General features: G+C 45.6%; 1 long non-coding RNA gene across 1 annotated transcript; it reads left to right on the top strand.

Annotated features, from left to right (window-relative positions):
• The first annotated feature begins 14,009 nt into the window (after nucleotides 1-14,009).
• LOC142803838 (uncharacterized) lies at nucleotides 14,010-18,114 on the top strand. Its single transcript, XR_012894321.1, has 2 exons — nucleotides 14,010-14,182; nucleotides 16,307-18,114. It is a non-coding gene; the product is annotated as an uncharacterized LOC142803838 (long non-coding RNA).
• Nucleotides 18,115-25,102: the final 6,988 nt, after the last annotated feature.

Genomic DNA, 25,102 nt, shown 5'->3' with positions numbered 1-25,102 from the left:
AATCAATCAATTTTCATTATTTACATTAACAGTTGTTTATCCCTCATTCGAAGTGAACTTAAGCTATGATATGCATCCAGCATAAATGTCTATATGAATGGAAGACTTCGATTTCTTGCAAGTTTGACGCTTCGAGCACAGCGCTTAGGCACCCGTTCCTGCGCTAGGTGGCGTCACCGTTGGTGTCAGCGTAAACAATAGATCGAACGAAGACAAAACACAGTGAATGCGGAGCCATCATGTGCCCATCAACATTTGAGGGATACACAACAGCATATGAAAAATCGAACAGCGTCGGCTTCTGCATTATGGACATTCGCAGTTCGTTCCTCAAATACTGATTCGCAGCAGCTATGACAGTAGCTATAGTTCATAACTGTTTTGTGTAGGATAGGGTGGGGTAAAATACGACGAAAATTTCAAGAAAGTGCACATTCCTTCCATTTCACTCATTATCTGTGATTGTAAATGCAAAAACTTTCATTTGGGTAAAACTTGTGCGCTGCACAAATAGTACCATATTGCCCTAGTTGAAAGGGGCGTTTTCAAAATAAAAAATGCACCATATGTCTCATTTACCCCTAACCTACGGAGAAAAAACGAGACACAGCGTAGGGCAAAACGAAGCAGTGTGAAACAATTTCATCTCTTCAGATTTTCCAGCAGCAGCACTTGAAATTCACTCCATTGGCCCACACATGGCCTTTATGAGCCTACTCATTGCACTCCACGCAATAAATCAAGACAGAATTCGGCGCTGTGTTGCTCCAAAACTCCTGGCAGATCAAGCACACACACACCCCTCTTTCTTTGTGCTAATAGTGTCTTTTATTGAATTCTTGCAATTCATTAAATTATTCAATGATTGAAGGCTAGATATTGCCTGAAGGCTGTAGTGGGATTGGGGCATAAAGAGGTAGAGGGTCTCTGCCTGGAAGAAAGGATTACGAAGTGGATAGAGACTGGTCCCAGCAGGCCAGTGTGCCAGGCATTGTCGTCGCGTGTAAACGTCGTAAATATCTGCAGATATACGTTTCCTTGAAAGAATATCTTCTGACGCATTATCTTCGCCTCTTTTTGCCGTTCTGATGCAGAACTGCGCGGGCATTTCGTGACTTTAAAGTTCGCCTGCCACGCTTTGTGAGGCGATGAATTTGAGATTTTCTATCGCTTGTTATTTTTAAGATTTCGGTATGAAACAAATATCATTAAAAGTCAATTCCAAGACGTGTTTGTGATCGGTTTGACTTTGATATTCTTTCGCTTTTTTTCATGCGCCTCCTGAGAACATCCTTGGGAACGCGGAACAGCTTCGATGTAGCACGTATGAAGTCAGGGTGGAAGTGGTCAACAGCAGTCAATGACTTTTTTATGTCGTTTTCCACCCATGAAGCTCTATATAATAATTTCATGCACGTCCGAACCCTCCTAAACATAAAAATAAAATTAGTAATAGTAAACGGTGCACATAATAAGACACTAAAACATTTTGATGCCTTTTTTGTCTCCCACACGCCTGAATACAAAAAAAAATATCCGCTATGGCACCGTCAACCAAATAAAGCAATCATTTGGTGGTATGTAGCTAGTAGAATAAAGTAACAGAATGAATACGTAAGCTGATGTACTGACGTCAGAGTAGCTTCATGCACGGATCCAAAATTTTGCCCGAGCTGAATTTCGCCCCTTTTTTGGCGGATAACGAACACATCGACACCAGGCGCGTATTTTTTTCTACGCGAATGCTGTGAACAATAACAAGCTTTTACACATAAAAAGATAAAGAACTACCAGCACCTATTGCTGAAATAGAAAAACAAAGAAAAGTATTTTTGTATTAGCAACAGAAGTTAGAAAAATCTAAATGTCGCGTTTTGCCCCATGTCTCATTTACCCCACCCTATCCTATCTATATATATGTGTTCGTTTTCAGCGTCTTTCTTTGTGCTGCAGCGACATGTGGAAAGGGGTGGGAGTAAGCCTTATTTAGGGGAAACTTAAAAGAAAACTGATCCGCGAACTTGTTTGCAGGGCTAAATTTATCACGCTGCGTGTCTCTTTTCTTCGGGTAATATAATTTCTTTGCGTCGTATTCACTCTTTTGCCCTAGTGGCTAAACTGTGGCTCTTTCTGTTCGTCAATAGATTACTCTTTGTAATCCTCATTTTTCAACCCACTCTATACGTAAAGCCGCTTAGCCTGAGTCATTAATATAATGAAGTGAAGTGAAGAGAAGTAAAGAGGCAAAACGAAAGTGTTTCGCAATTTTGTCGGCCCTAAAAATTCCGAAATTGATTACATACCATTTAAATAGCCACTTTTTTAACTGTAGCAGACCAGTAGAGCCAACCTGTTGGTACTAATAGAAAATTTCACTCTATATGACGTCAAAAAACAACAAAAAACGACCTGCCTTGGCAGACTGCGCAGCACAGTTACAGCGATAGCTAGAAGAGCGGCCTTTCAGAACACTTTTCTAAACACTGTTTGGCATGCTACAAGCACACTGCTGGGTACCCACTACGCCATTAATAATCACATTTTTGTCTAGTAAGCCCGCATTCATATGCTATTCTTCGTTATTCTTCGGAGAAGCGTGGTATCCTCTAAACACTATAGCTTACAACGAATGTTGTGCGAATTTTTTTTTTGTGCAGTGGCTGACGACGATGAAGACTATTACTGAAGTGAGTATGCGCCACAGTTAATAGGTGAGGAAAAAACAAGTTTTTTAATGGGTTGGAGCATTGAGCGGCCCACTCGTTACGCAATTCGCATTGCGTGACGCCTGGCTGTTTCTTTGATGTTTGCATGCTTTATTACTCATATAAACCAGATTCTTTTCCCGACATCAAGCCTGCCTAAGGCCAGTTTAAAAACGAGTTCCAAGCACTGGCGTGGCTCAGTGGTTTAAAATACTTGGCTGGCACGCAGCTGACCAGAGTTCGAATGCCATTGTGTCATTGGTGTTTTTTATTAACTGACTTTTTTTCGTTTGATACTAGTTACGGACACCGGCGGTGACGGTGATGGCGGACAACTACGGCACCGCACGTGACCCGTGTTCGGATCTCATAACAGCTTTCGCTGTAAAAATTACAGCATATTCACGCAGTAAATGGTGATGAGTGGGGCGAAGCGTCCGTCCGTCTGTCTTTTTTTTTTATTGCGACAAAAGCTTGCCTTGAGGGCATAAGGTTTTTTGTTAAATGTGTGCTGTTAGGCCGGTGTTGTGTATGAAGTGAGGTAGTCTCTTGTGGAATCTGTTTTCATGTATCCAGTGGTTGTAACTGTCTGTGTCGCTGTAGCGAAGGCCGGCTTGAAGGAGGTGACGGCAGCGTTCTGGCTGCAACCCTTTACATGTCCATAAAAGGTGGTATGTATCTGCTTGCATCGCTGGAGTGGGGCAATACGGACACGTATCACCGACTCGTAAATGTGACCAGTTTCATGACGACACAACGGCTGGCGTATGTGGATATGCTGAGCTGACGACGCTGAAGGTATGGGCTGCCCTTGACCATAACGAGCTTCGACGCTAATGCCCTATGTTCGGTGTGTGTTAGCATGCCAAAGTTATCAAGAAGAAGAAGAAGGAGAAGAAGAAGGTGCTTGCTACCTATGTACGCAGTACAAACACCCGTTCGCTTTCTCTACGCGGCAGATATACAACTGATAAAGGCGAGTATTTCTGGGTGAAAGATGCAGTTAGTGATCCAGTGTGTGGCTTGTACGAGATAGCACACAGACAGCTTTTTCTTTTTGTATCAAGTGTTCTCGGTTGTCGTTAGGTCACAGAGGCTGGCGCAGATTCTCCTAAATCACACTTTAGCCAAAAAAAGAGCATAAGCAATTAGATATTGGGATAACCTTGATATGCCAAAGTACATTCAAGATTTCTTGAGCTCTTTCCTCCTCAGTTCAGATTAAGTTACGCTTAGGATGGCAGGCATATTTCACAGTTCTTTATTATAGCCGCAGTATCTATTCTCCTGGCAACCGGGATAATTCTGTAAAAAAGAAGTTCTCCTGGTGATCGCCTCTCATTGGCTCTCATGTCACGTGACTAACTGCCATGAGTAGAAGAGAGTGAGTGAAACAACTTTATTGACGATCCTAATTATGAAATGGAAGCGCACAACGTAGAAGCAGACGGAAAGACAGGGACAAGCGCTAGACAGGGACGTAGTTTACATGATCATACTTTCGTGCAGTGCCTGTTATATTGGGCAGACTGGAAGATGCCTCAACGACAGGTTGCGTGAGCATGCGTGCAATGTTCGTAGCGGCAATGATGGTTTTCTTGCCCAGCATGTCACTAGATGTGGCTGTGAAGTACAATTTGATAAGACAGTAGTTCTCCATAAGCACAAAGATGAGCGCACAAGGCTTATAATTGAAGCAGCACACATAGCGGAACACGGGGCTTGCGTCAGCAAACCATCAATCGCTTTGTCCGATAAGGAGCTAGCGTTTTTAAACATTAGCAGATGCCGTAGAAGTTAACTAATCAATGTAAAGCACAGTAAGCGATGGTAAGGTAGGGCTGACGCACTAAGATATTCTATCGGTGTTGCCTTTTTTGGTCTGTGCTTTGGTGTTATCGTATGTGCCTTGACACTGTATCATCTTTTAGTATATATTTCATATTTTTTCCGAATAAACTTTCATAGCGCTTGTCCCTGTCTTTCCGTCTGCTTCTACGTTGTGCGCTTCCATTTCATAATTAGTCATGTATCACCAACTCGCCCAATCAACCATTTTGACAAATTGACGATCCGGCATAAAGGGGGAAGGGGTAGGGGGATTAAAGCGAGACACTAGCGTGCTCGGACGTCCCGGAGCAGCAACCTACTCGCGTCAAACCTGTGGGGGCGCCGCTTTCGGCCGCTGGCGTTCCAGGATGCTAAGCACGTGCTGGACCACGTCTCTTTGGTTGCCTGGCTCTCGGCTGATGATTTTGCTGCTTATGGCAGTTGGCATTATATACTTCTTGGTTACCCGGCGGTGGGGCACAGTCCCAGAGGAGGTCTGGGTGGCTCGCGCTTTCTTGCAGTTTTGGCATACGTCAGTGGTGTAAACCTCCGGGCAAACGTGCTTTGCCCGGACGGGGAGAGCACGTTCGCTTACATCAAAGATTTCCTGACCAACCGCACCACGCGGCTTGTGGCAGGAGAAGTACAACTACCGCTCAAGCAGCTGGGGAGCACGGGGACACCGCCGGGCTCGGTGATCTCCCCTCTGTTGTTCAACCTTGTCATGATAGGCGTTGCAAGAAGATTGGAACGCGTTAGAAACATCAAGTACACGATCTGCGCGGACGACATCACGCTGTGGTCAACGGGAGGAAGCGACAGCCAGATCGAGGCAGCCCTCCAAGAAGCCGTCGCCGCCGTAGAAGAACACCTACGACCCACCGGACTCAACTGTTCACCAACCAAGTTGGAACTGCTAGTGATCTCACCGCGAAGTGCGCGACGCCCGAGAACGCAGAACATCAACGTGGTAACCCAAGACGGAACGCCGATACCGCACGTGCAGACGCTCAGAGTTTTGGGGGGGCACCTCGAGGACCTGAGTAGAAGAGAAAAACTGGCTGCTGCGGGACAGACTGGGCGTACGCAGCCTAGCGTGCGTTAGATTATGTTTGGCTGCGAGACAGACTGGACAGACGTGGCCCAGCGTGTGTTGGGTTAGGTTAGATTACGTTATGTTATGTTGAATAGGTTAGGTCAAGTTCTACCGGTTGCCGGGAGAGTCATACAAAAAAGTTATCCCGGCAGTTAGTCACGTGACTTATGAGATCCAATGGGAGGTGACTGCCGGCAGAAATTTTTTTGAACAATTATCCCGGTTGCCGGGAGAATAGACACACCATATTATGGCAGTACTCGGTGGCTATTAACAACCCTCAAGAGTGCTCTGGCATACCATAGTTTGTACTGCGGTGACTATTGCATCACTCAAGATTCAGGAAATGATGGGAGCCTGACAACCGCCGCTTCAGTGCAGTGGTAATATCTTAATTGGTAAATTACTCACAGTATCCCTGTCCGGCTTGTACATGCATATGCTTTGTCTCCTTTCATCAGTGTGTTCATCACTTCAATACTTACGGTATTTTTTAATGTTCCCCAAGCAAATTCATTCATTTCTTTTTGCTGCACGTGGATAAAACTCACTAACAACCGAACTCGTCGGCTGATTCCGCCATTTTCGCCCAAACGCATGCATTCGAAACGCCTTATGGCTAGTATGTAATATTGCAGGTGTGGCTGAAATTACAGCAAATGAAGGACATTCATCCTTTCTTTTCACTTTTAGTGTATTGCTGCCCACCTGCTGGTGTTGGCGCTGACGGGACGCCTTAGTGCTTGGCAGCTATGGTTAACGCAACAAGCAGTACACGTAAGTAGGCATTGCAGCGCAAGATTGCATGAACGTCATTGTAACTTTGAGATCGAGAAAACAAACAAAAAAAGCATAATTGTGGCATGAACCGACCGTGCACGTGGAATCGTCTGGGCAGGCTAAATGAATACGCCTGGAAAACATTCCTGTAGCGTTTGCGACACTAGTCGAAGTTGAACAGTTTTGCGTGATTTACGGTGGGCAGTTTGCAAAAGAACAAGAAGCAGTCACGTCATAAAAGCCAACTATTTGGGGAACGCTTTGCTTTAAATGCAGCCAAGTACTGGTTAATTCAGAAAGTTTTCATTACTACGAAGGTATTCTGCTTGAGCAGAGGCAAATGAAGGAAAGCACGAGCAAACAAGCATGGCGCTGCGTCTCTCACTGCATGTGCTTCTTATCACCCTCATCTGTTTGCGCTGAGGATATTCTTTAACATGAACCAATTAGTATATTGCTATATTCCTTAACTTGGACCAATGCGAGTACATACATACATACATACATACATACATACATACATACATACATACATACATACATACATACATACATACATACATACATACATACATACATACATACATACATACATACATACATACATACATACATACACTTTGAAAGATACCATCACGCGTGATTGCACCATTATGTACCTCGCAGCGCCCCCTCATCAAACTTGCAACACGACCGACCAGTGCACGGTCATCTACCCAATGATGTCATGCTCCGACCACCTGTGCGTGTGTCCCTCCTCCCCCGGCGAACCAATGATGACCGATGGAGGGCTCTGCAACTCCACAGGTGAGAAAGAGACTGCCGCCATCAATGCGATGGCATACAAGGCCGGCTAATAGATCTACCTGGAGGATACTTGGGACGGAAGTGAAAAGGCTTCCAGCTTTTGAATATTTTTACTGTTCAAAATGGTGCTTGTGCGGGCTTGTTAGTACGTACACATAGTTGTTCCGAACAGCGCTTGGGTATAACTGTATGTTTCCAGTTGTTCAGCCGGCTTCGGTAATGATATGCATAAGACGTTCTATTGCGCACGTTCTCAGCTTTAGAGAGAGGGCATCCGGGCCTTCTAAAATGGCGCGGTGACCATACTCAGACACACTGCATTCCAACACTTATGGGCAGCGCTGATGAAAGACATGAGCTTGAAAATGGTGGCACAATGCACCTACCAACTTCAAAGAGTGGCAACAGCAGGGCCCTAAAAGGTTGCGTCTATCAAGGCGTCCTAGGTATGCCCAGCACACATGTTGGGCCGTACTTCATTATACGAGCAATTACAACACAATACTAATATTGTGACTAATGCTACCACAATCTTATGATTCCCCCTTCCCCCGAAAGATGGCACCGTTTATAACCTAAACAAAATTGAAGAAGCCAATAAACATACAATGTCCAAATTCGCAGTATCACGCCCCGACTGAGTTCCACAGTCTCTTTAAATCTTCAAGCCCGAGGGAGCAGTCCGGTGAACTCTATAACAACTCTGGTGGGCGAGGCTGACTGTTGCGTTCCGGACAGAGCGGGATACACGTGGATACTGACAGTACTGCTAGAACTCTTGTTCGGGCTGACCAAGGTTGGAACGCCTTGTTGCATCGGCAGCTCGGATGTCGTCCGGGTTGTATTTTTCGTCGTGAATGGTGCAATCCTGATGCTTCTTGCTTGCGTGCTTCTCGACAGACTGTGATGGAGTGCCTGAGTGCTTGTGGTTTGCAAGCAGTGCTTCTGAGTCTTTCTCGGCGCTTTCTGTGGTGTTGCAGTCGGCGGAATAGCAGGCACTGGGAGCGTTTCTGGCGACTTTTCTTTGTCCGAAAGTGTCTGACGTCTTGTTCGTTTGGAGATCCTATTTTTCGGTGTTCTTCAACTGGTGAACGCGCTTTCATTGAATTTGGCGTTCGCCGATGCCCTCGTTGCAGTCTCTCTCGGTGTTTTCTGAGTTTGTGAACTTCGTTTTGCTTGCTTTGCTGGTGCTGCTCAGAAGATGGCTGTAGTGGCGCCCCTTCAGGAATCGGGCATTCATTTCCTTCGAGGTTTGACGCATCCTGTAGACAGCTGATGCATGGTGAGCTGGAGTCTTGCTTATCGGGCATAGTTGGTAATGTGCCATCATTATGCTCTTCAAAGACTTCAGTAAGGTGTTTCAGTATGGACGCTTCGGACAGAAAGCTGCGTGCGAGGTTTGGTGTATGTATTACTTCTGCATTGTTTTGGTTCTTGGAGCTGTAAGCGCTGTATGGGAATACCACAGGTGACGTGGCATTGGTAGGTTTTAACTGCAGATTTTGGCAAGTCTGTGGTGCCGCAGAAACGACACGAAGCTCTTCAGAGGCTTCTTCGCAGTTCACTGCGAGTGGTTCTTGCGCCTGGTAGCTTGCGACGTTCGATGCGTCTGAGCCTTCTGCTTTGCTTCGACTATCCAGTGTGTGTGCACCACACGGTGATGAATGAACATGTCCGGAAAAAGCATGGCTTAACAGGGTATTTTCGTGAAGCGTTAGGTCGTCTACCGAGATCGCGGCGTCCTTATGAGGCGAATGGTGAGCGATAGGAGCGCTTGAAAAACCACGTGACGAAAACCCAGGTGGTGGACCACGTATGCGAGACGAAGAGTGAAGGGCAGCAGGTGGTTGAGCAACGTCTCGGGTCATATGCTGAAGCGATGACTTCGGAAATGCTGACTTTCGCGCAGAAGGGAGGCGCGCTTGACGGTTAGATTTTTCTCAATATACGCATCGACTTCTGTATGTAAACTCATGTGCGACTTCTTCTTGAGGCAGTTGTCGATTCGCGCTGGGTTTTCGAATGGTTGAGGGCTGCTTAAGGAATTGACGATAGTGTGCGGTTGTCTCTAGATGGTTGGCATTGAGCAGGTCTTGGTCATAGTCGTTAAAACGGGTAATCATCTCCTCTTTGATTTTTCGCCATGACTCGTCGTCCTCGAATATGTGAGTGAGGTAAAATTTGAATGCCTCACCTGAGATGTAGTCAGTGAAGTTGATGATCATCTCCCGTTCCGACCAAGATGCAGCGGCAGCGTGGAATAGATTAAATTGGTTAAACCAGTCCTGGACGGGTCCGTCGTCCGCTGATCCGGTGTACTTGGGGATGTCAAGGTCGTCTGATGGTGCTGTCATGATGCTGGTCTTGGTGTAGAGTTTGGATGTACTTTTGTGGTCCACGTTCGGTCACTGCGTCTTGCTGAGACGTTCGAAGATGGTGGCCGGTTGATGAAGTGGCCGCCAGGTCTTCATCTTGTCGTCTCGTGGGACGCTACGATGAACGGGTGACGTAGTCGCTGAAGTTCGTAACCGGACTTCCTCATTACCGACCATCTGCATACAACCACACCCGGCCGTCACAGTCCACGCTCCACGCTTATTTCTCAAGTCGTGGCACCAACATACGACACGAGACGTCGTTCACCCTACTGATGCCTTTCATGCTTGGTCTCGCATACATGGTCCACCACCTGGTTTTCTACGACGCAGCTCTTCAAAGGCTCCTAATGGTCACTATTCGTGTGATTAGGACGCCTTGTTCATGGTAGACCAGCTGACACATGGGGAAAATAGCAAACAACGCCAAGGTCACTTAAAGAGTGAAAATCAGTCTTCACGCATTGGAGCAGCTTACTTCCTATCTCGCAGACTTGGCCCGCCTCCTCGTTTTCCATCGCTTGGCTCTTTCGTGACTCAACATGTCCATCTCACATCTAGCACGCTCACAATGGTCGGGATAGAGCTGCGGAGCTCGGACGATGCTACGCCAAGCCCTGGACTTACCACCCAGATTCATGTGCCAGAAAAGCTCGCATCGTTAGTTGCACAGAAAGAGGGCCATTCAAAACTCAAACCTCACCGAACTACCCCTGTTGCGGTGTTGCCGTCCAGTGCGCAGCCACGAGAAACTCCAAACACAGAAGGCTCAGACGCATCGAACGTCGCATGCTACCAGGCGCAAGAAACACTCATAGTGAGCCACGAAGAAGAAGCCCCTGATGAACTATCTGTCAACTCTGAATGTTTTTTGTCGCAAGAGTTCATTTCCACGGCACTGCAGCCTTGCCAAAATTTGCATTTTCAACCTTGTGATGTGACGTCAATTGCGGTACCCTCATGCAGTGGTCACCAATCCAAGAATCGAACCAATTCAGAAGCAAATCATACATCAAACCTTGTACACAGTTGTCTTTCAGAAGCGTTCGTAATCAACCACGTCAGAGAAGCCTCTAAAGAGCAGGCTAGCAGTGACGGCGCACCACCGACCATGCCTGATAAGCAAGAAACCTGTTCACCATGCATCAGCTGTCTACAGGACGCGTCAAACCTCAAAGTAAATTAATGTCCCACCCCGGAAGGCTTGCCACTACAGCCATCTCCTGAGAAGCATCAGCAAAGCAAGCATAGCCAATCGCGCAACCTCATGCGACAACAAAATAGACTTCAACGAAGGCATCGACGAACGCGAAATTCAACGGAAGCACACTCACCAATTGAAGAACAGCGGAAAATAAGATCTCTAACCCAAAATGTATTCCAAGACGTCAAATTTTCTCGCACAGAGGAAAGTCGCCAGAGATGCTCCCTGCGCCTGCAGTTGCACAGACCGCAACACCACGGAAAACGCCAAGAAAGATGCGGAAGCACTTCTTGCATACCGCCAGCCTGCAGGCATCACGCCGTCACAATCCGTCAAGAAGCACGCATTTTAGAAGCAAAGCGTCTGTCGTAGCCACGACTCAGAATCCAACGCATGAGACATCCGACCTTCCGACACTACAAGGACTCCCAACCTTGTTCGTTCCTCAATACTAACCAAGTCGTGCCATCATCATTTTTAACGCTGAAGGCATGGTTATGCTCCCCAGAACGCAACAGCCAACCTCGCCCACCTGTGGTCTCTTAGAGATCACCGGACTGCCTTTCCTGTGAACATTTTGTGCAAGTGCATGGAACCGCCGTGTGGCATCCAACTGCTGCATTTTCTGGCATTATTTTTTATTATAAGACTCCATTTGTTCATGCTTTCTAGATTGTAGCTCGCGCATTCTTTCGGGGGGAGGGGGACTCATGTGACGTAAGAAGGTAGCGACGGTTGGTAGAAGCAGAGGACACATCGCCAATACATCAAAGCGTCATATATATATATATATATATATATATATATATATATATATATATATATATATATATATATATATATATATTGTATCAGTCAGCGTGGGCATCACCTTCACTCTAGCTCAGTTGGCCGAGCATTTTATTATTGAAAGGTCGCTGATTAGTATCCTGTAAGCGTTTGGTTATCTTCTCTTTCGCCCACTTTTTTTTCACCTTGACATAATATTACCTAAAGATAAGGTCCCCTAAACCTAAACTTTCGTTGACTTTATTTTCTGTTAGTTCTAGTTAATGTTGTGTTTGACGAAGAAAAACTAGCCTTGAATAACCCCCTTCTTGTACAGAAGCCTTACAAATGTAATATGTAAAAGTATCTTGATTCCTGTTGGTTAGCGCACATTAACTTTAGTGCCTTCTGAGCAAAAAAGGAGTGCGTTTTACACGTTTCGGATAATACCGACTTGCCTTGTACTTTACATTCCTTAAAGAGGAACCTTTACAAAGATGATAGAAAAAAGGAGACACAGTAATCAAGGATGAAGGCCCGAAGGAAGCACATGCCTGAATTCACGAGCTGAATTGTTTTTTAACATGATATAACTACCACACTCGTGGAGTGAGTATTTACTCAGATCTAATAGTGAATACGTGTTGTAAGGAGTCACATTTTTAAATATACACATTGCCCAACGTCGCATTTGCAACAGTCATGTTTGCTTCGCAATGTCCACAAACACTCTCAGAAGCAGGTCGTATTGAAATGCTCATTTGCGCCCTAATGCTTTTCTCCAACACAGTGAGCATATGGACGTGATTGCTATCCAACTTATTCGTGCATAAACTTCTTTTTTGTGTTCGCACTCACCACATGACAGCCGCTGCCTTGCTGCCGCCTTCTCTGGGTGCGATGTGCACTGCCGATGCCAACTGCTCGTCCTCGGCTCTGTGTCTGGCCGGTCAGTGCAGCTGTCCGCCAGGGTCCCGGCCGTGGGATGAGCAAAACTGCACCACCATCGAAGTCACACGTGCGTCTAGGGAAAAAACCCTCTTTTATTTCTGCATACAAAACTTTTGTGCAATCTGATGGGCGTACTTTTGAACGTAGCCATAAAATACTGCTCATCGGTATGGAGGCTTCTGTGAGCAGTTTAGCCACAGTTCATTGCACAGCAATGAACTGTGGCTAAACTTCACAATTATTCACAAATTTAATAAATTCACATTTTCATAAAAAATTCACAATAAATAGTCCTATATGATTCGCTTGCTATTCGTTTGCTAAATTGTCTTATATACATAAATCAAGTGAGTCGCACAAGCATACAACACTACCAAAAGCTGGCTTGAAGACCGCAATCCGCATAACTACCACCATAGAGTTTCCTTGAAGCACACTAGAACTCTGTCACTATAGTTTCTATGGGAGCTGCTACACACTGCGCCTCAGATATCGTGGGAATTATGTGTAGTACCAGATTTGTCTAAGCTTCGTTCTTTCGGCCCCATTCGGGCCCATCTACCCTGAAGGTGCTTTGTCGCAACACGAAGTTAAGCGATTGTGCAGGAGTTTCACATTTCCACCTAAAGCTTTCTTGTTCACCAGTTCAAATCGGCTTACAACGCTGACAACCATATCCGAAACAAACGTCAGAACACCCCAATAAACGAAGTCAAAAGCGTGTTCGAAGCTGCAAGCGCTATGATCAGGAAAATCTGTGTACTACTTATCATTCCCGTGGTTGCTAAACGGTCGCAGCGCCAGAGTGCCTTCTAGTTCACACTGGGAAACTATATGCTTAGTGCAGCCACTCCGGTGTGCTGAGACATGCCCCCACCGCACCACATGACGTCACAGTCAAGTGAGCCCGAGCACGACTTTCGTACGTCAGCCGCGTGCGCTTTTAAAGAAACCGATAAAGCTCTACCTTTCACACACCCTCTCCGGCTAGCATTGAATATTCTCACTGGGATGAAAGGACAGCTTGACAGTAACTTGTCTTTACAAATCCGCTCGTACTTGGTGGATTAAAAATATTGTTGCTACAGAGATGGTGCGAATTGGGAAGACTGCGAAGACTGTGCGCCGTCTTCAGGCATAGTGGATGGGTGAAAGTGGTGGACACTGCGGAGATCCAAAGCCGGGTGGTAGTAAGAATCGCAACCTCCACCAAAAAAAAAAGTTGTTACAGGGAGTATTTGTGTATAGCGGTTGCTAGTCAGGACAAGAGCAAGATGACGCTGCACAGCGCACGCAATAAAAATCAGTAGGGCAACCCAGACCCATCCATGAAACAACGTCTCTGTCCATTCGGTGCCATTTCATTGGCTCTGCCAGACCAGTATTTTCATACCAGTGACAATATTCTTGTATTGGGTAGTTCACGTGGCAGCATGTTTTAATAGCGATGTCATCTCTTGGCTACATGGAAAAGTGTAGAGGGGTTACTGTGATGTGTGGTGCGCGTTCAAAGTGCGCGCCTTCGAAAAGTGCGCGTCACGGAAAAAAAAAAAAAAAACAAAAGGAGAAATACCAGAGTGCACGTGCGGGGCTGCTTAAACAAGAATGACGACGTTAAAGAGCGTCGAGCACGAGGATGCGTGGCAGGACGTGAAGTAAACAAAAGGTAAAACATCCAATGGGCAGCGAACACGGAGATTTCAAGGCCCAATGGCTTGACACCACGAGACAGCAGTATCTCCAATGAGAACGAGACAAGTGGGCCAGAGCTGAAGCAGGAGCCTGAGCAGACCAGAGCAAGGGGAATTCGAGGCAGGCAGTGCAAGCGGAAGGTCGTCACCGGACCGGGCGCTGAAGATGGGCCGTCGGGCGTAGGACCCGAGCCTGCAGGTCTTCAACCGGCCGGGGCCTCCTGCCGTCGTGTTCCCGCTCCAAAGGACCGTGGCCATCCGGTCCTGAACTCCTTTCCAGGGCCTGCGGACTTTGGTTCCGGCAGGCGAGCTACAGCCGTCGGGCTCCGGGCCCGAGCTGTGCGCCCAGCTGCTTGACTAGGTCGACCCTGGTTCTCTGACGCGTCACCACCAGCCTGCGTTCTCTCGTCACAGACGGGTCCACACTCCTAAAGCCAGAGCCACCACGTTCCGGCCTGGTTTCTCGACGTGTCGTCAGCAGCCAGCGTTCCTTCATCCCCGTCCTGCCCGCGTCCTGAAGCCGGAATCACCGCGTTCCGGTTTGCTCATCGTCGGCGGAATTCAGCGTGTGGGTGAGACCGAACAGATATCTTGCGCTACTCCCATCACTCAGCCCCTTTCGAACGTTAGGTTTGGTTACTGACTTTGAACGTTTTTGTTGGGTGTTTACAGATGTGTTTCGTCATGTCCAGTCAACTGTTTATTAAGTGTTTTGTTTTGTGAGGAATCTTTGCCTTTTTTTCTTTTCAATTAAACTTTTTGTGTGTTTCTTGGAAACCGAACGGCTTTGTCCTTATTAACAAAACTCTCTGAGGCTCAGCCCGGGAGAAAAACAAATCAGCAACAAGAACCCTGCATCACAAATTGGCGTCCGCGACAGGACAAAGTCGTTTGTTTTTCATGTAGATTTTTCGACGCGATGAAAGCCATGAAAAGCACTTCGGAATTATTAGATCTGGCGGAGAGTATAAGTCTCAAGGGAGCAGAGTTCAAGGAGTGGTACGACAAGCAAATGGCGCAAGCGCAAGAGGAACGGGCTGCGATATGTGACGCTAAAAAGCAGCAGATTGCATTGCAAACACACGCTAAGAGAGAGGAGTTCGAGCGAGAAACACGGGCTAGGAGAGAGAAGCTCGAGCGAGAGACACGCGCTAAGAAGGAGCAGCTTGAGCTAGAAATGCGTGAAAAGAAAAGGCTGCTCGAGATAGAGATGCGCGAAAAGAAGAGACTGTTGGAACTAGAATATGAGGATTTGCAGCAGTGGCTTGAGAGGGAAAACGCTGAATATACGTGGTCTGAGAGCCAGAGTAGTCAACCAGTGGATGAGGTGTGCTCTGAAAGCAGTTACATCGGGAGCGATTTGAATTTACGTGAGACTGACCCTGTACCTCGTCATGACCTTTCGCTAGAGAAAGAAACTCTGAAAGAGTATGACAGGGAGGTAAACAGTCAAAAGACTAGGAGACTCGATAAGCTTATTGAAGCGCAGGAATGCTTCGTGAGCATGGAACAAGAACGTTCCATTCAGAGTAAAGGGTATTTTGAAACCTGTGAGAGGTCAAGCGCACTTTATTCAGAGGTAGGATTGCCTCTGAATAGCTCCGCTGAAGGAGCAATAAAAGGTCTCCTAGGTAATGCCGGCGAATGCCATAATGAAAGCTCTGATGTAGCAGCTACCTATTGTTTTGGGCCACTGGAGATAGCAACAGACGCTACGGACATGGTTTTTCACCATGATTATAACTTGCCCATACAGAGAGATGGCTTGTGTTCTCGGGAAATTGTAGATGATGCTTTTAGAAGAATATTGGAGCAAAATGCAAAAGCACTTGTTGAAGAACAGAGAGTAGAGTTGCAATGTAGGTCAGCTATATGTGACAATGAGGGTAATCACGATGACCCAGGCAGAAGGGTTGAAAGTATTGATGAACAAGCAATACAGAAAGCTGAAGGGATGGAAAGTGAACCAGAAGGCAGTAATGGTCCAGCAGGTTATTGTACGAGGAAGGACGCCGACTGGTGCTCTTTGGCATCTTCGGTTGAAGAGGTCGCTTCTGTTAAGATGTCTCAACGATTAGCGGCTTACGAGCTCAAGCAAGGCATTCGTGGGAAGGATGAAATGATTCAGGCGTGGTTGTACTGGTGCGCCTGGAGGCAACGCCTCCGACTGGCATACAGACATTCCAGCGTGTATGCTTGTGATTTCGAGGTTGGGAACCTGGTGATACACAGCTTTAGGTTCATACGAGCTTACGGTCGAGAATTCTTCCACTGGCTTCCGATTCCTTACTCTTGTCAAATGGTTAGAGCAGTTAAACGTCTTGTATGGGACGCTATAACTTAAGCGTCAAATTCGATTTCCCGCTGGTTTCTTTTGGATCTTGCTTGCGGACCATGGAAGGGTGTTGCTTGTAAATATTTGAAGAAGTTACATGCAATGTAACATTAACATGATGTATAGTTTTTGAGATGATAGGGTATATATGATAAAAAAAAAGGGGTGGTGTACTACTAATTTGGGGATTTTCACAATCCGCTAGATGTGTCCATACTTTTTCTCACTTCTTGCGTATTTTGAGGTTAGTGAATGTGGACCTTTGGGCAATGCAGTGAACTGTGTGGCGGACATATGTGGGTAAATTGTGGTGCAGTGCGAAACGTGCACTCAACGGCAGTTTTTTTTTTCTTCTCGAAAAAAAAAAAAAACTTTTCTTATTGTTGTTGGTTGAATGTTACGTTCTGTGGACTCGGTGTTTCGACGTGAGACATGTCAACGAAGAAGCAGTGTGGTGCCATCGGTGTGATGTGTTGAACTGCGTGGTGCAAATATGTGGTGTAATTGTGACGTAGTGCAGAACGCGCACTCATCGGCAGTTTTTTTTTTTTCTAAAAAAAAAAAAAACTTGAATGAAAGGGGGGCGTATGTGATGTGTGGTGCGCGTTCAAAGTGCGCGCCTTCGAAAAGTGCGCGTCACGGAAAAAAAAAAAAAAAAAAAACAAAAGGAGAAATACCAGAGTGCACGTGCGGGGCTGCTTAAACAAGAATGACGACGTTAAAGAGCGTCGAGCACGAGGATGCGTGGCAGGACGTGAAGTAAACAAAAGGTAAAACATCCAATGGGCAGCGAACACGGAGATTTCAAGGCCCAATGGCTTGACACCACGAGACAGCAGTATCTCCAATGAGAACGAGACAAGTGGGCCAGAGCTGAAGCAGGAGCCTGAGCAGACCAGAGCAAGGGGAATTCGAGGCAGGCAGTGCAAGCGGAAGGTCGTCACCGGACCGGGCGCTGAAGATGGGCCGTCGGGCGTAGGACCCGAGCCTGCAGGTCTTCAACCGGCCGGGGCCTCCTGCCGTCGTGTTCCCGCTCCAAAGGACCGTGGCCATCCGGTCCTGAACTCCTTTCCAGGGCCTGCGGACTTTGGTTCCGGCAGGCGAGCTACAGCCGTCGGGCTCCGGGCCCGAGCTGTGCGCCCAGCTGCTTGACTAGGTCGACCCTGGTTCTCTGACGCGTCACCACCAGCCTGCGTTCTCTCGTCACAGACGGGTCCACACTCCTAAAGCCAGAGCCACCACGTTCCGGCCTGGTTTCTCGACGTGTCGTCAGCAGCCAGCGTTCCTTCATCCCCGTCCTGCCCGCGTCCTGAAGCCGGAATCACCGCGTTCCGGTTTGCTCATCGTCGGCGGAATTCAGCGTGTGGGTGAGACCGAACAGATATCTTGCGCTACTCCCATCACTCAGCCCCTTTCGAACGTTAGGTTTGGTTACTGACTTTGAACGTTTTTGTTGGGTGTTTACAGATGTGTTTCGTCATGTCCAGTCAACTGTTTATTAAGTGTTTTGTTTTGTGAGGAATCTTTGCCTTTTTTTCTTTTCAATTAAACTTTTTGTGTGTTTCTTGGAAACCGAACGGCTTTGTCCTTATTAACAAAACTCTCTGAGGCTCAGCCCGGGAGAAAAACAAATCAGCAACAAGAACCCTGCATCACAGTTACTCAAACACGCTGCTACTACAATGCGGAAGCTACGATGCAGCCAACGTGGCGTATTCGCTGCAACTAATAACCAGCTTCATTGCCCCAACGATACGACCGAAACATTCTTGGCCTTTATGTCAGTACAATAACAGATCACTTGGCACTTTCTGAAAATGCATATGCGATGTCATCTGTCTCGGCTGCTGTCGTACTGGTACTACCGTATGGCGGCTTAACGTTTGTAAGAGCAAGCCGTTTTACTGTTCGGGCAGTGTATTCGCGAAACTAGATTAAAAATTCCTCGGTCTGTACTTTGTTAACGTGTTGGTACCAAGGGCATGCTGGTTCTCGCAGTCTCGACAACTTACCCGGAACCTACAACCCAGTCACAGTGTCACAAATATTACTCCTGCGGGGAAACTTGTTGTTCGTTTTGCACGAACTCTGCGCGGTGTTAAATGAATAGTGGTATCGTAATGCTGCCTCAGTTAAGAGCTAAAACGAAAGGGGTTAGGAAAGCCACTTTGAGTTTGAAAAGTGCAAGTGCAATAAATAATCATTATGAAATCCAAAATAATATGCGCATGAAGGAGATTCGAGTTGTTTAGAAGGTGCCGTAGCCTTTACAAGAATGCCTGCCTCGGACAAGCTGGCCGACATTTCGATAAGGGGACATATCCACATCAAATGAGCCTCATTAGGCCAGTTTTGAAAGGGTTAGTCAGTGACATAACCTACCGCACTGCTCCTCTCGGACAGAGTACCATGGTATCCATTTCGTCATGTTCCTGTCTGAATTACTGTGGCATCCACTTGAACGCCCCACGACGAGAATATTGCCCAGCCCTTTCGATATTAACAAATCAATGATGATGAAGTGCCTTTTGTGAAGATAGGACCACCTATTCGAATTTCGGCCAGCCTACCTGAAACACGTATGGCGGTTTATACAACCTAAACAGTATCTTGTATTTGTTATCATTAGTTTCAACCTGTACATTAGATAGCCTTTAACAAGCTTGACGTACTGCAGATCACATAGTGGTTACTGACTTGTAAATAATTAAGTATTTTGCCTCACTTTACATATGTCAAAGGAAGCAGAATATGAATGTTGTCTTCTCACAATCAGTACAGTTATTAGGAGTTAAAAGTCATGTGGATCTGAACACCTCTGCTTGCTATTTGCTCGCGAATAGGTGTCTTCACCATTCATTGCCTACCTTGTTTATACAGCGTGTAATTCTTTACATAATTCATGCGGTTCCTCTCCTTAGGTCCCGCGACCCCCTGGATAAGCACTATCACGCTGGTTTGTGGCGCTGGGCTCATCATCCTGTTCGTGTTCTGCATCTGCGTCCTTGTTCATAGGTTGGCTGTGCTTTGTCATATATGTAACTCTGGGAACATCAAGCTTAGCACACAGCGCCTAAAAAGGAGCAGTAATTTATATCTCTCTATTCTAGAAATGGGGAGTATGTCACTGTGACCATGCTAGTAACTCAAGAATAATTTATATCTCTCTATTCTAGAAATTGGGAATATGTCATTTTGATTACGCTAGTAACTCAAGAAAAAACACATGTTGGAAAACAAAGTCTACAAGGAGTGTAAGCCCATCGCTTCACGACCATGAAATGTACTGACATGTACGCTATCGAACCTAAAAGCTTGTCCTAATAGCGACTGCCATTGTCAGGTGTACTACTTGGCCATTAGACCATACTCAATTTGTATACGCTCTCCGGAGCATAGCAAATTACGCGCCCCAGATGGATGAACGTAATGTGCCTTAATTTACGGCGGCCACTTTTACCGTGGGCCACCACCTGATCCTTCACATCTTGTTTTCAAAAGTTTTCAGAGCACGAAAAAAACTGAATGCTGCAACATCAATAAGAGAATTATTATTTGGATAACCACTTTTTTAACTAGCCACTCAATCAGCAACCAATCAGTTTTCGTGAATAATCTGTCCCAGTTCGTCAATGTCAAATCTGGTGTCCCTCAGGGTTCCGTGCTCAGATATATGCAGTTTTTATTTTACAACATTGATACTGCTAACGATATGTGTTCTACGGTGAGATAATTCACATGGAACATTGATATAGATTCCATATTTAGCAAAGCATCTAGGACACTTGACATTGTTCGGTGAAGCCTAAGTTTATAGAACCACACCATTAAACTTCTTGCTTACAACACTTTGGTACGTTCAAAAATTGAATATGCATCACTAATCTTCAACCCGCATCAGGCACACCTTATTCATAAATTATAATCTCTACAAAATAAACTGCTTTCGTATATTACTAAAACTACCAGTGAACATCAACTATAACAGAAATTAAACTTTCAATTGATCGTGTTCCTCTGGAAACGCGCAAGCTTGCCACAATTCTTTCTTTTTTTTCATAACATTAATCGCAACGTGCCATCACGCACTGGTTTTTCTCCCAAAGAAGCTCATTGTGCATCATCACGATTTGATCATCAACGTAAAGTCGAACCCATCTACGCCGGTATCAATCTTTTCTTTAACACCCCGCTACTACGAGCCATCCATTACTGGAATCAGCTTCCTGCTTATATTAAAGTTATAACTAATCATAATGCATTCGTAAACAGCCCTAAATGTCACTTTAACGCTTAAATTCCTTCATGTCAAGCTCCACCTTCGCTTTTTGTTTTCTTTTCTCGATTGATTGATCGATATCAGGGGTTTAACGTCCTAAAATCACCATACATTATGAAAGACGACGTAGTGGAGAGCCCCTGGAGTTTTGATCACCGGGGGCTCCTTAACGTGCGCCCAAATCAAAGCACACGGTCCCAAAGCATGTTCGCCTCCACCTAAAATGCAGCCGCGGCAGCCGGGATTGAATCCCGTGACATGCTTTCTTTTTTCTCTGCACGTTGAACATTATAGTGTAATTTTTAATTTTTTTGTTCCTCTTTGCAATAATTTTTTGTGTGTATTTATTGCTCAAGCATTTTTATATATCCGAGAAGTCTGTATAACTGCGGTTTTCAATATTTGCATATTTATCTACCTTCAGAAGATATGTTATTATTGCTTCAACACAAGTATTATTGTACCTTTTTATCTTTTTCCCCGCTTAGTTCTCTTGAAAAGAACAGTGTCAGTCGTTCTTTGGTTGCTTATGTTAGAGCGCTTTCAAATGTCTGACGGGTTTGAAATAAAAACTGTATTTAGTCATCATCATCAGCCTGACTACGTTTACTGCAAGACAAAGGCCTCTCCCATGTTCCGCCAGTTAACCCGGTCCTGTGCTTGCTTCTGCCAATTTACACCCGCAAACTTCTTAATCTCATCTACACACCTAACCTTCTGTCTCCCCCTAACCCGCTTGCCTTCTCTGGGAATCCAGTTAGTTACCCTTAATGACCAGCGGTTATCCTGTCTACGCGCTACATGCCAGGCCCATGTCCATTTCCTCTTCTTGATTTCAACTATGATATCCTTAACCCACATTTCTATATATATTGGTAGTTATTAATATAATTTGTCGCAACACAATTAGTTACCATTAATTTGTCGCAACACAATTAGTTACACTTAACCCACATTTGTTCCCTAATCTGCTGTGTTCTCTTCTTGTCTCTTAATGTTACGCCAACCATTTTTCTTTCCATTGCTCGCTGCGTCGTCCTCAATTTAGGCTGAACCCTGTTTGTAAGTCTCCAGGTTTCTGCTCCGTAGCTAAGTACCGGCAAGATACAGCTGTTATATACCATTCTCTTGGGGGATAGTGGCAATCTACCTGTCATAATTTGAGAGTGCTAGCCAAATATGCTCCACCCTATTCTTATTTTTTCAGTTACTTCAATCTCGTGGTTCAGCTCCGCGGAAATTACGTTTTCTAAGTAGACATAATCCTTTACAACTTGAAGTGGACTATTATCTATCTCGAAGCGCTGCTCTCTTCCGATTTGTTGTACAAAACTTTCGTTTTCTGCAGTTTAATTTTAAGACCCGCCATTCTGCTCTCCTTGTCTAACTCCGTAATCACGAGTTGCAATTCGTCCCCCGAGTTACTCAGCAATGCAAGGCCATCGGCGAAGCGCAGATTATTAAGGTACTCTCCTTTAACTCTTATCCCTAACTGTTCCCATTCTAGGCCTCTGAAAACCTCCTGTAAGCACGCGCTAAATAGCATTGGGGAGATTGTATCCCCCTGCTTTACACCCTTCTTGATTGGTATTCTGTTGCTTTTTTATGAAGCACTATGGTAGCAGTTCATCCTCTGTATATTTCTTCCGAGATGTTTATATATGCTTCATCGACGCTCTGATTCCGAAGTGTCTGCATGACTGCTCATATTTCTACTGAATCAAACGTCTTGTCGTAATCTGCAGAGAATTGACCACGATCTTAAAAACGAAGGAAGCGTCAAAGCAGTGAAGAAAAAACTTGGGACAGGCAAAAATTGGATGTATGCGCTAAGGGACAAAGAAGACAAAATAACTACCAATATAGATAGGGTAGTTAAAATAGCGGAGGAGTTTTACAGAGATCTGTACGACCTTAATACTATAAGATCTAGCAGTAACCCAGATGACACCTCACCAGCAATTATAGAAGAAGTCAGAAAAGCCTTGAACAGCATGCAAAGAGGCAAAGCTGCTGTTGAGGATCAGGTAACATCAGATCTGCTGAAAGATGGAGGACAGATTGCGTTAGAAAAACTAGTCACCCTGTTTACGAAGTGTCTCCTGACGGGAAGAGTACCAGAGCCTTGGAAGAATGTTAACATCATCTTAATACAAAAGAAAGCAGATGAGAAGGACTTCAAGAATTACAGGCTGATCAGCTTGCTCTCCATAGTATACAAGCTATTTACAAAGCTGATTGCTAACACAATTTTAAGACAACCTTAGAATTCAATCAGGCAATGAAACAAGCAGGATTTCGAAAAGGCTACTCAACAATCGACCACATTCATACTATTATTCAGGTATTAGAGAAATGCTCAGAAAACTGTACTTATTATTTTCACGTTTATTCGGTTCATAGGACATTTATATTGATGCTACGAAGATATTGCTGTGCTATCTTAGATGCCTGTTCTGAAGCTGTGCTACGCTGTACTATTCCTATTTTTGTCTCCCCTATCTGAAGCCTTCAGGTCTTTAGGGTTTATAAATAAATAAACGAATACATAAATGAATAAGTAAATAAATAAATAAATAAAATGGCAGAGGCAACCAGTATGCGCTTCCACAATGCGTTACAACTGTATATGTAGATCTCACGCATGTAATGTGCTACTTTACCCTTTGAGCAACTAAATTCTACCCCAACCTCCTGCTTTACTGGAATAACTTGTAATTTTCTCTTCTATCAAAGAAATCTTTCTTCATGTTTAGACATTGTGTATAAAGGACGTTTTGTCAATTATCTGCACTCTCTGCATTCATTACTTGTAAGCTGCGCGTGTTGATGGCACCTAAACGATGACCACCACAGCAACTTCGCCAGGCGTTGGACGAAGTGCTACGACGGCAGCAAGCAGTCTACAACGACGCTTGTGGTCTGGTCACAAGCAAGCTCGGTTGACGGAACCTTGCCTCTTCATCAGGCAGCGTCGTCGCAAAACACGGACTTGGTGGGCATGCAAAAGCAGCCAGATAGTGCCATGTCTGGCGACAGCAGCCCGTACACTTACGATTTGAGAGGGCCGCAAGCGACCGACGACCATTCCTCGGAAATGACCAACCAACTGACCGACCAGCGAGGCCTGCACACTGCACCCGACGAGTCCTTCGTGCGGCCAGTGCTGAGCTGCGAGGAAGCGCAGGTCAGGTACCCACACCTACGAAGCGCACTGCTGGCGTCATCCGCGGTCCAGCAGGAACACGGCAAAACGTCGCCGTTGCCTGAACCACCAGATCACCCCGAGTTCATGCACGCCAGCGTGGGCGAGGCGACCGTGAGTAACGACGCTTGGCTTTGCTCTTCGTATGCTGCTATGAGGCTTAGGTGCCGCATACTCGTGCCACAAGCAGCAAAAACGTGATAAGCTGCACTTAACAAGTACAAGCAGTGGAGACTCCTTAGTTATCTCTAGATAACTAGGAAGATAACTCCTTAGTTATCTAGAGCTTTAGACTCATTGACGTCACGTAAAATCTGGAAATTTTCTTAACACGTGGATGTATGATAACAGGCGTGCGCAGTATTGTCTGTTAAATTGTAGGCGGTAGCAGATGTTCTATTCCAGTCCTCCTCTACCTTAGCTCTAGCGTGTCTTTCACTTTCACTTTATTTCCTTAAAGACCCCACAGGGGGGGGGGGGTGTTACATAAGGGGTGGGTTGTACAACAAAGATACAAAAGCCACAGGTTAACATTGCAGATGCATTGACACACTTTGAATAAAACGTGATGGACAGGTGATTGAAACAACATCGTGGGGAAGGTCATTCCATTCTATGGCGGCGCGGCAGAGAAATGATGCAGAAAATGTTGAGGTGCCAGAACGGGGTCGGAAGACTTGAAGTGGATGGCCAGTGCGGGAGAAATACGTGCGGCGGGAGCGATGTAAGGTGGTTGGTGGAGTGAGCTGTGATACAACTTGTGGTACAGTGACAACGTAGCAATTCTGCGGCGAAGGGAAAGACTTAATAGACCGGATTCATTTTTAAGGGATGAAACACTGACATCGTAAGAATAAGAAGAATGAATGAAGCGAGTGGCACGATTTTGAACTGCTTCGATAGCGTTGATCAGATAAACTTGTTGAGGGCTCCAGATGGGTGATGCGTATTCTAGTTTGGACCGGATTAGCGACTGATAGGCCACAAGACGAACGTGATACGGTGAGTGATGTAGGTGACGTTTTAGAAATCCTAATGATCGGTTGGCTGATGAAATCATGTTAGTGATATGCGTT

Source organism: Rhipicephalus microplus, chromosome 3, assembly GCF_043290135.1.
Source record: "Rhipicephalus microplus isolate Deutch F79 chromosome 3, USDA_Rmic, whole genome shotgun sequence".
In the NCBI taxonomy this organism is placed as follows: domain Eukaryota; kingdom Metazoa; phylum Arthropoda; class Arachnida; order Ixodida; family Ixodidae; genus Rhipicephalus; species Rhipicephalus microplus.
Note: the sequence above shows the minus strand (reverse complement) of the source record. Positions and strands in the feature narration are given on the sequence as shown.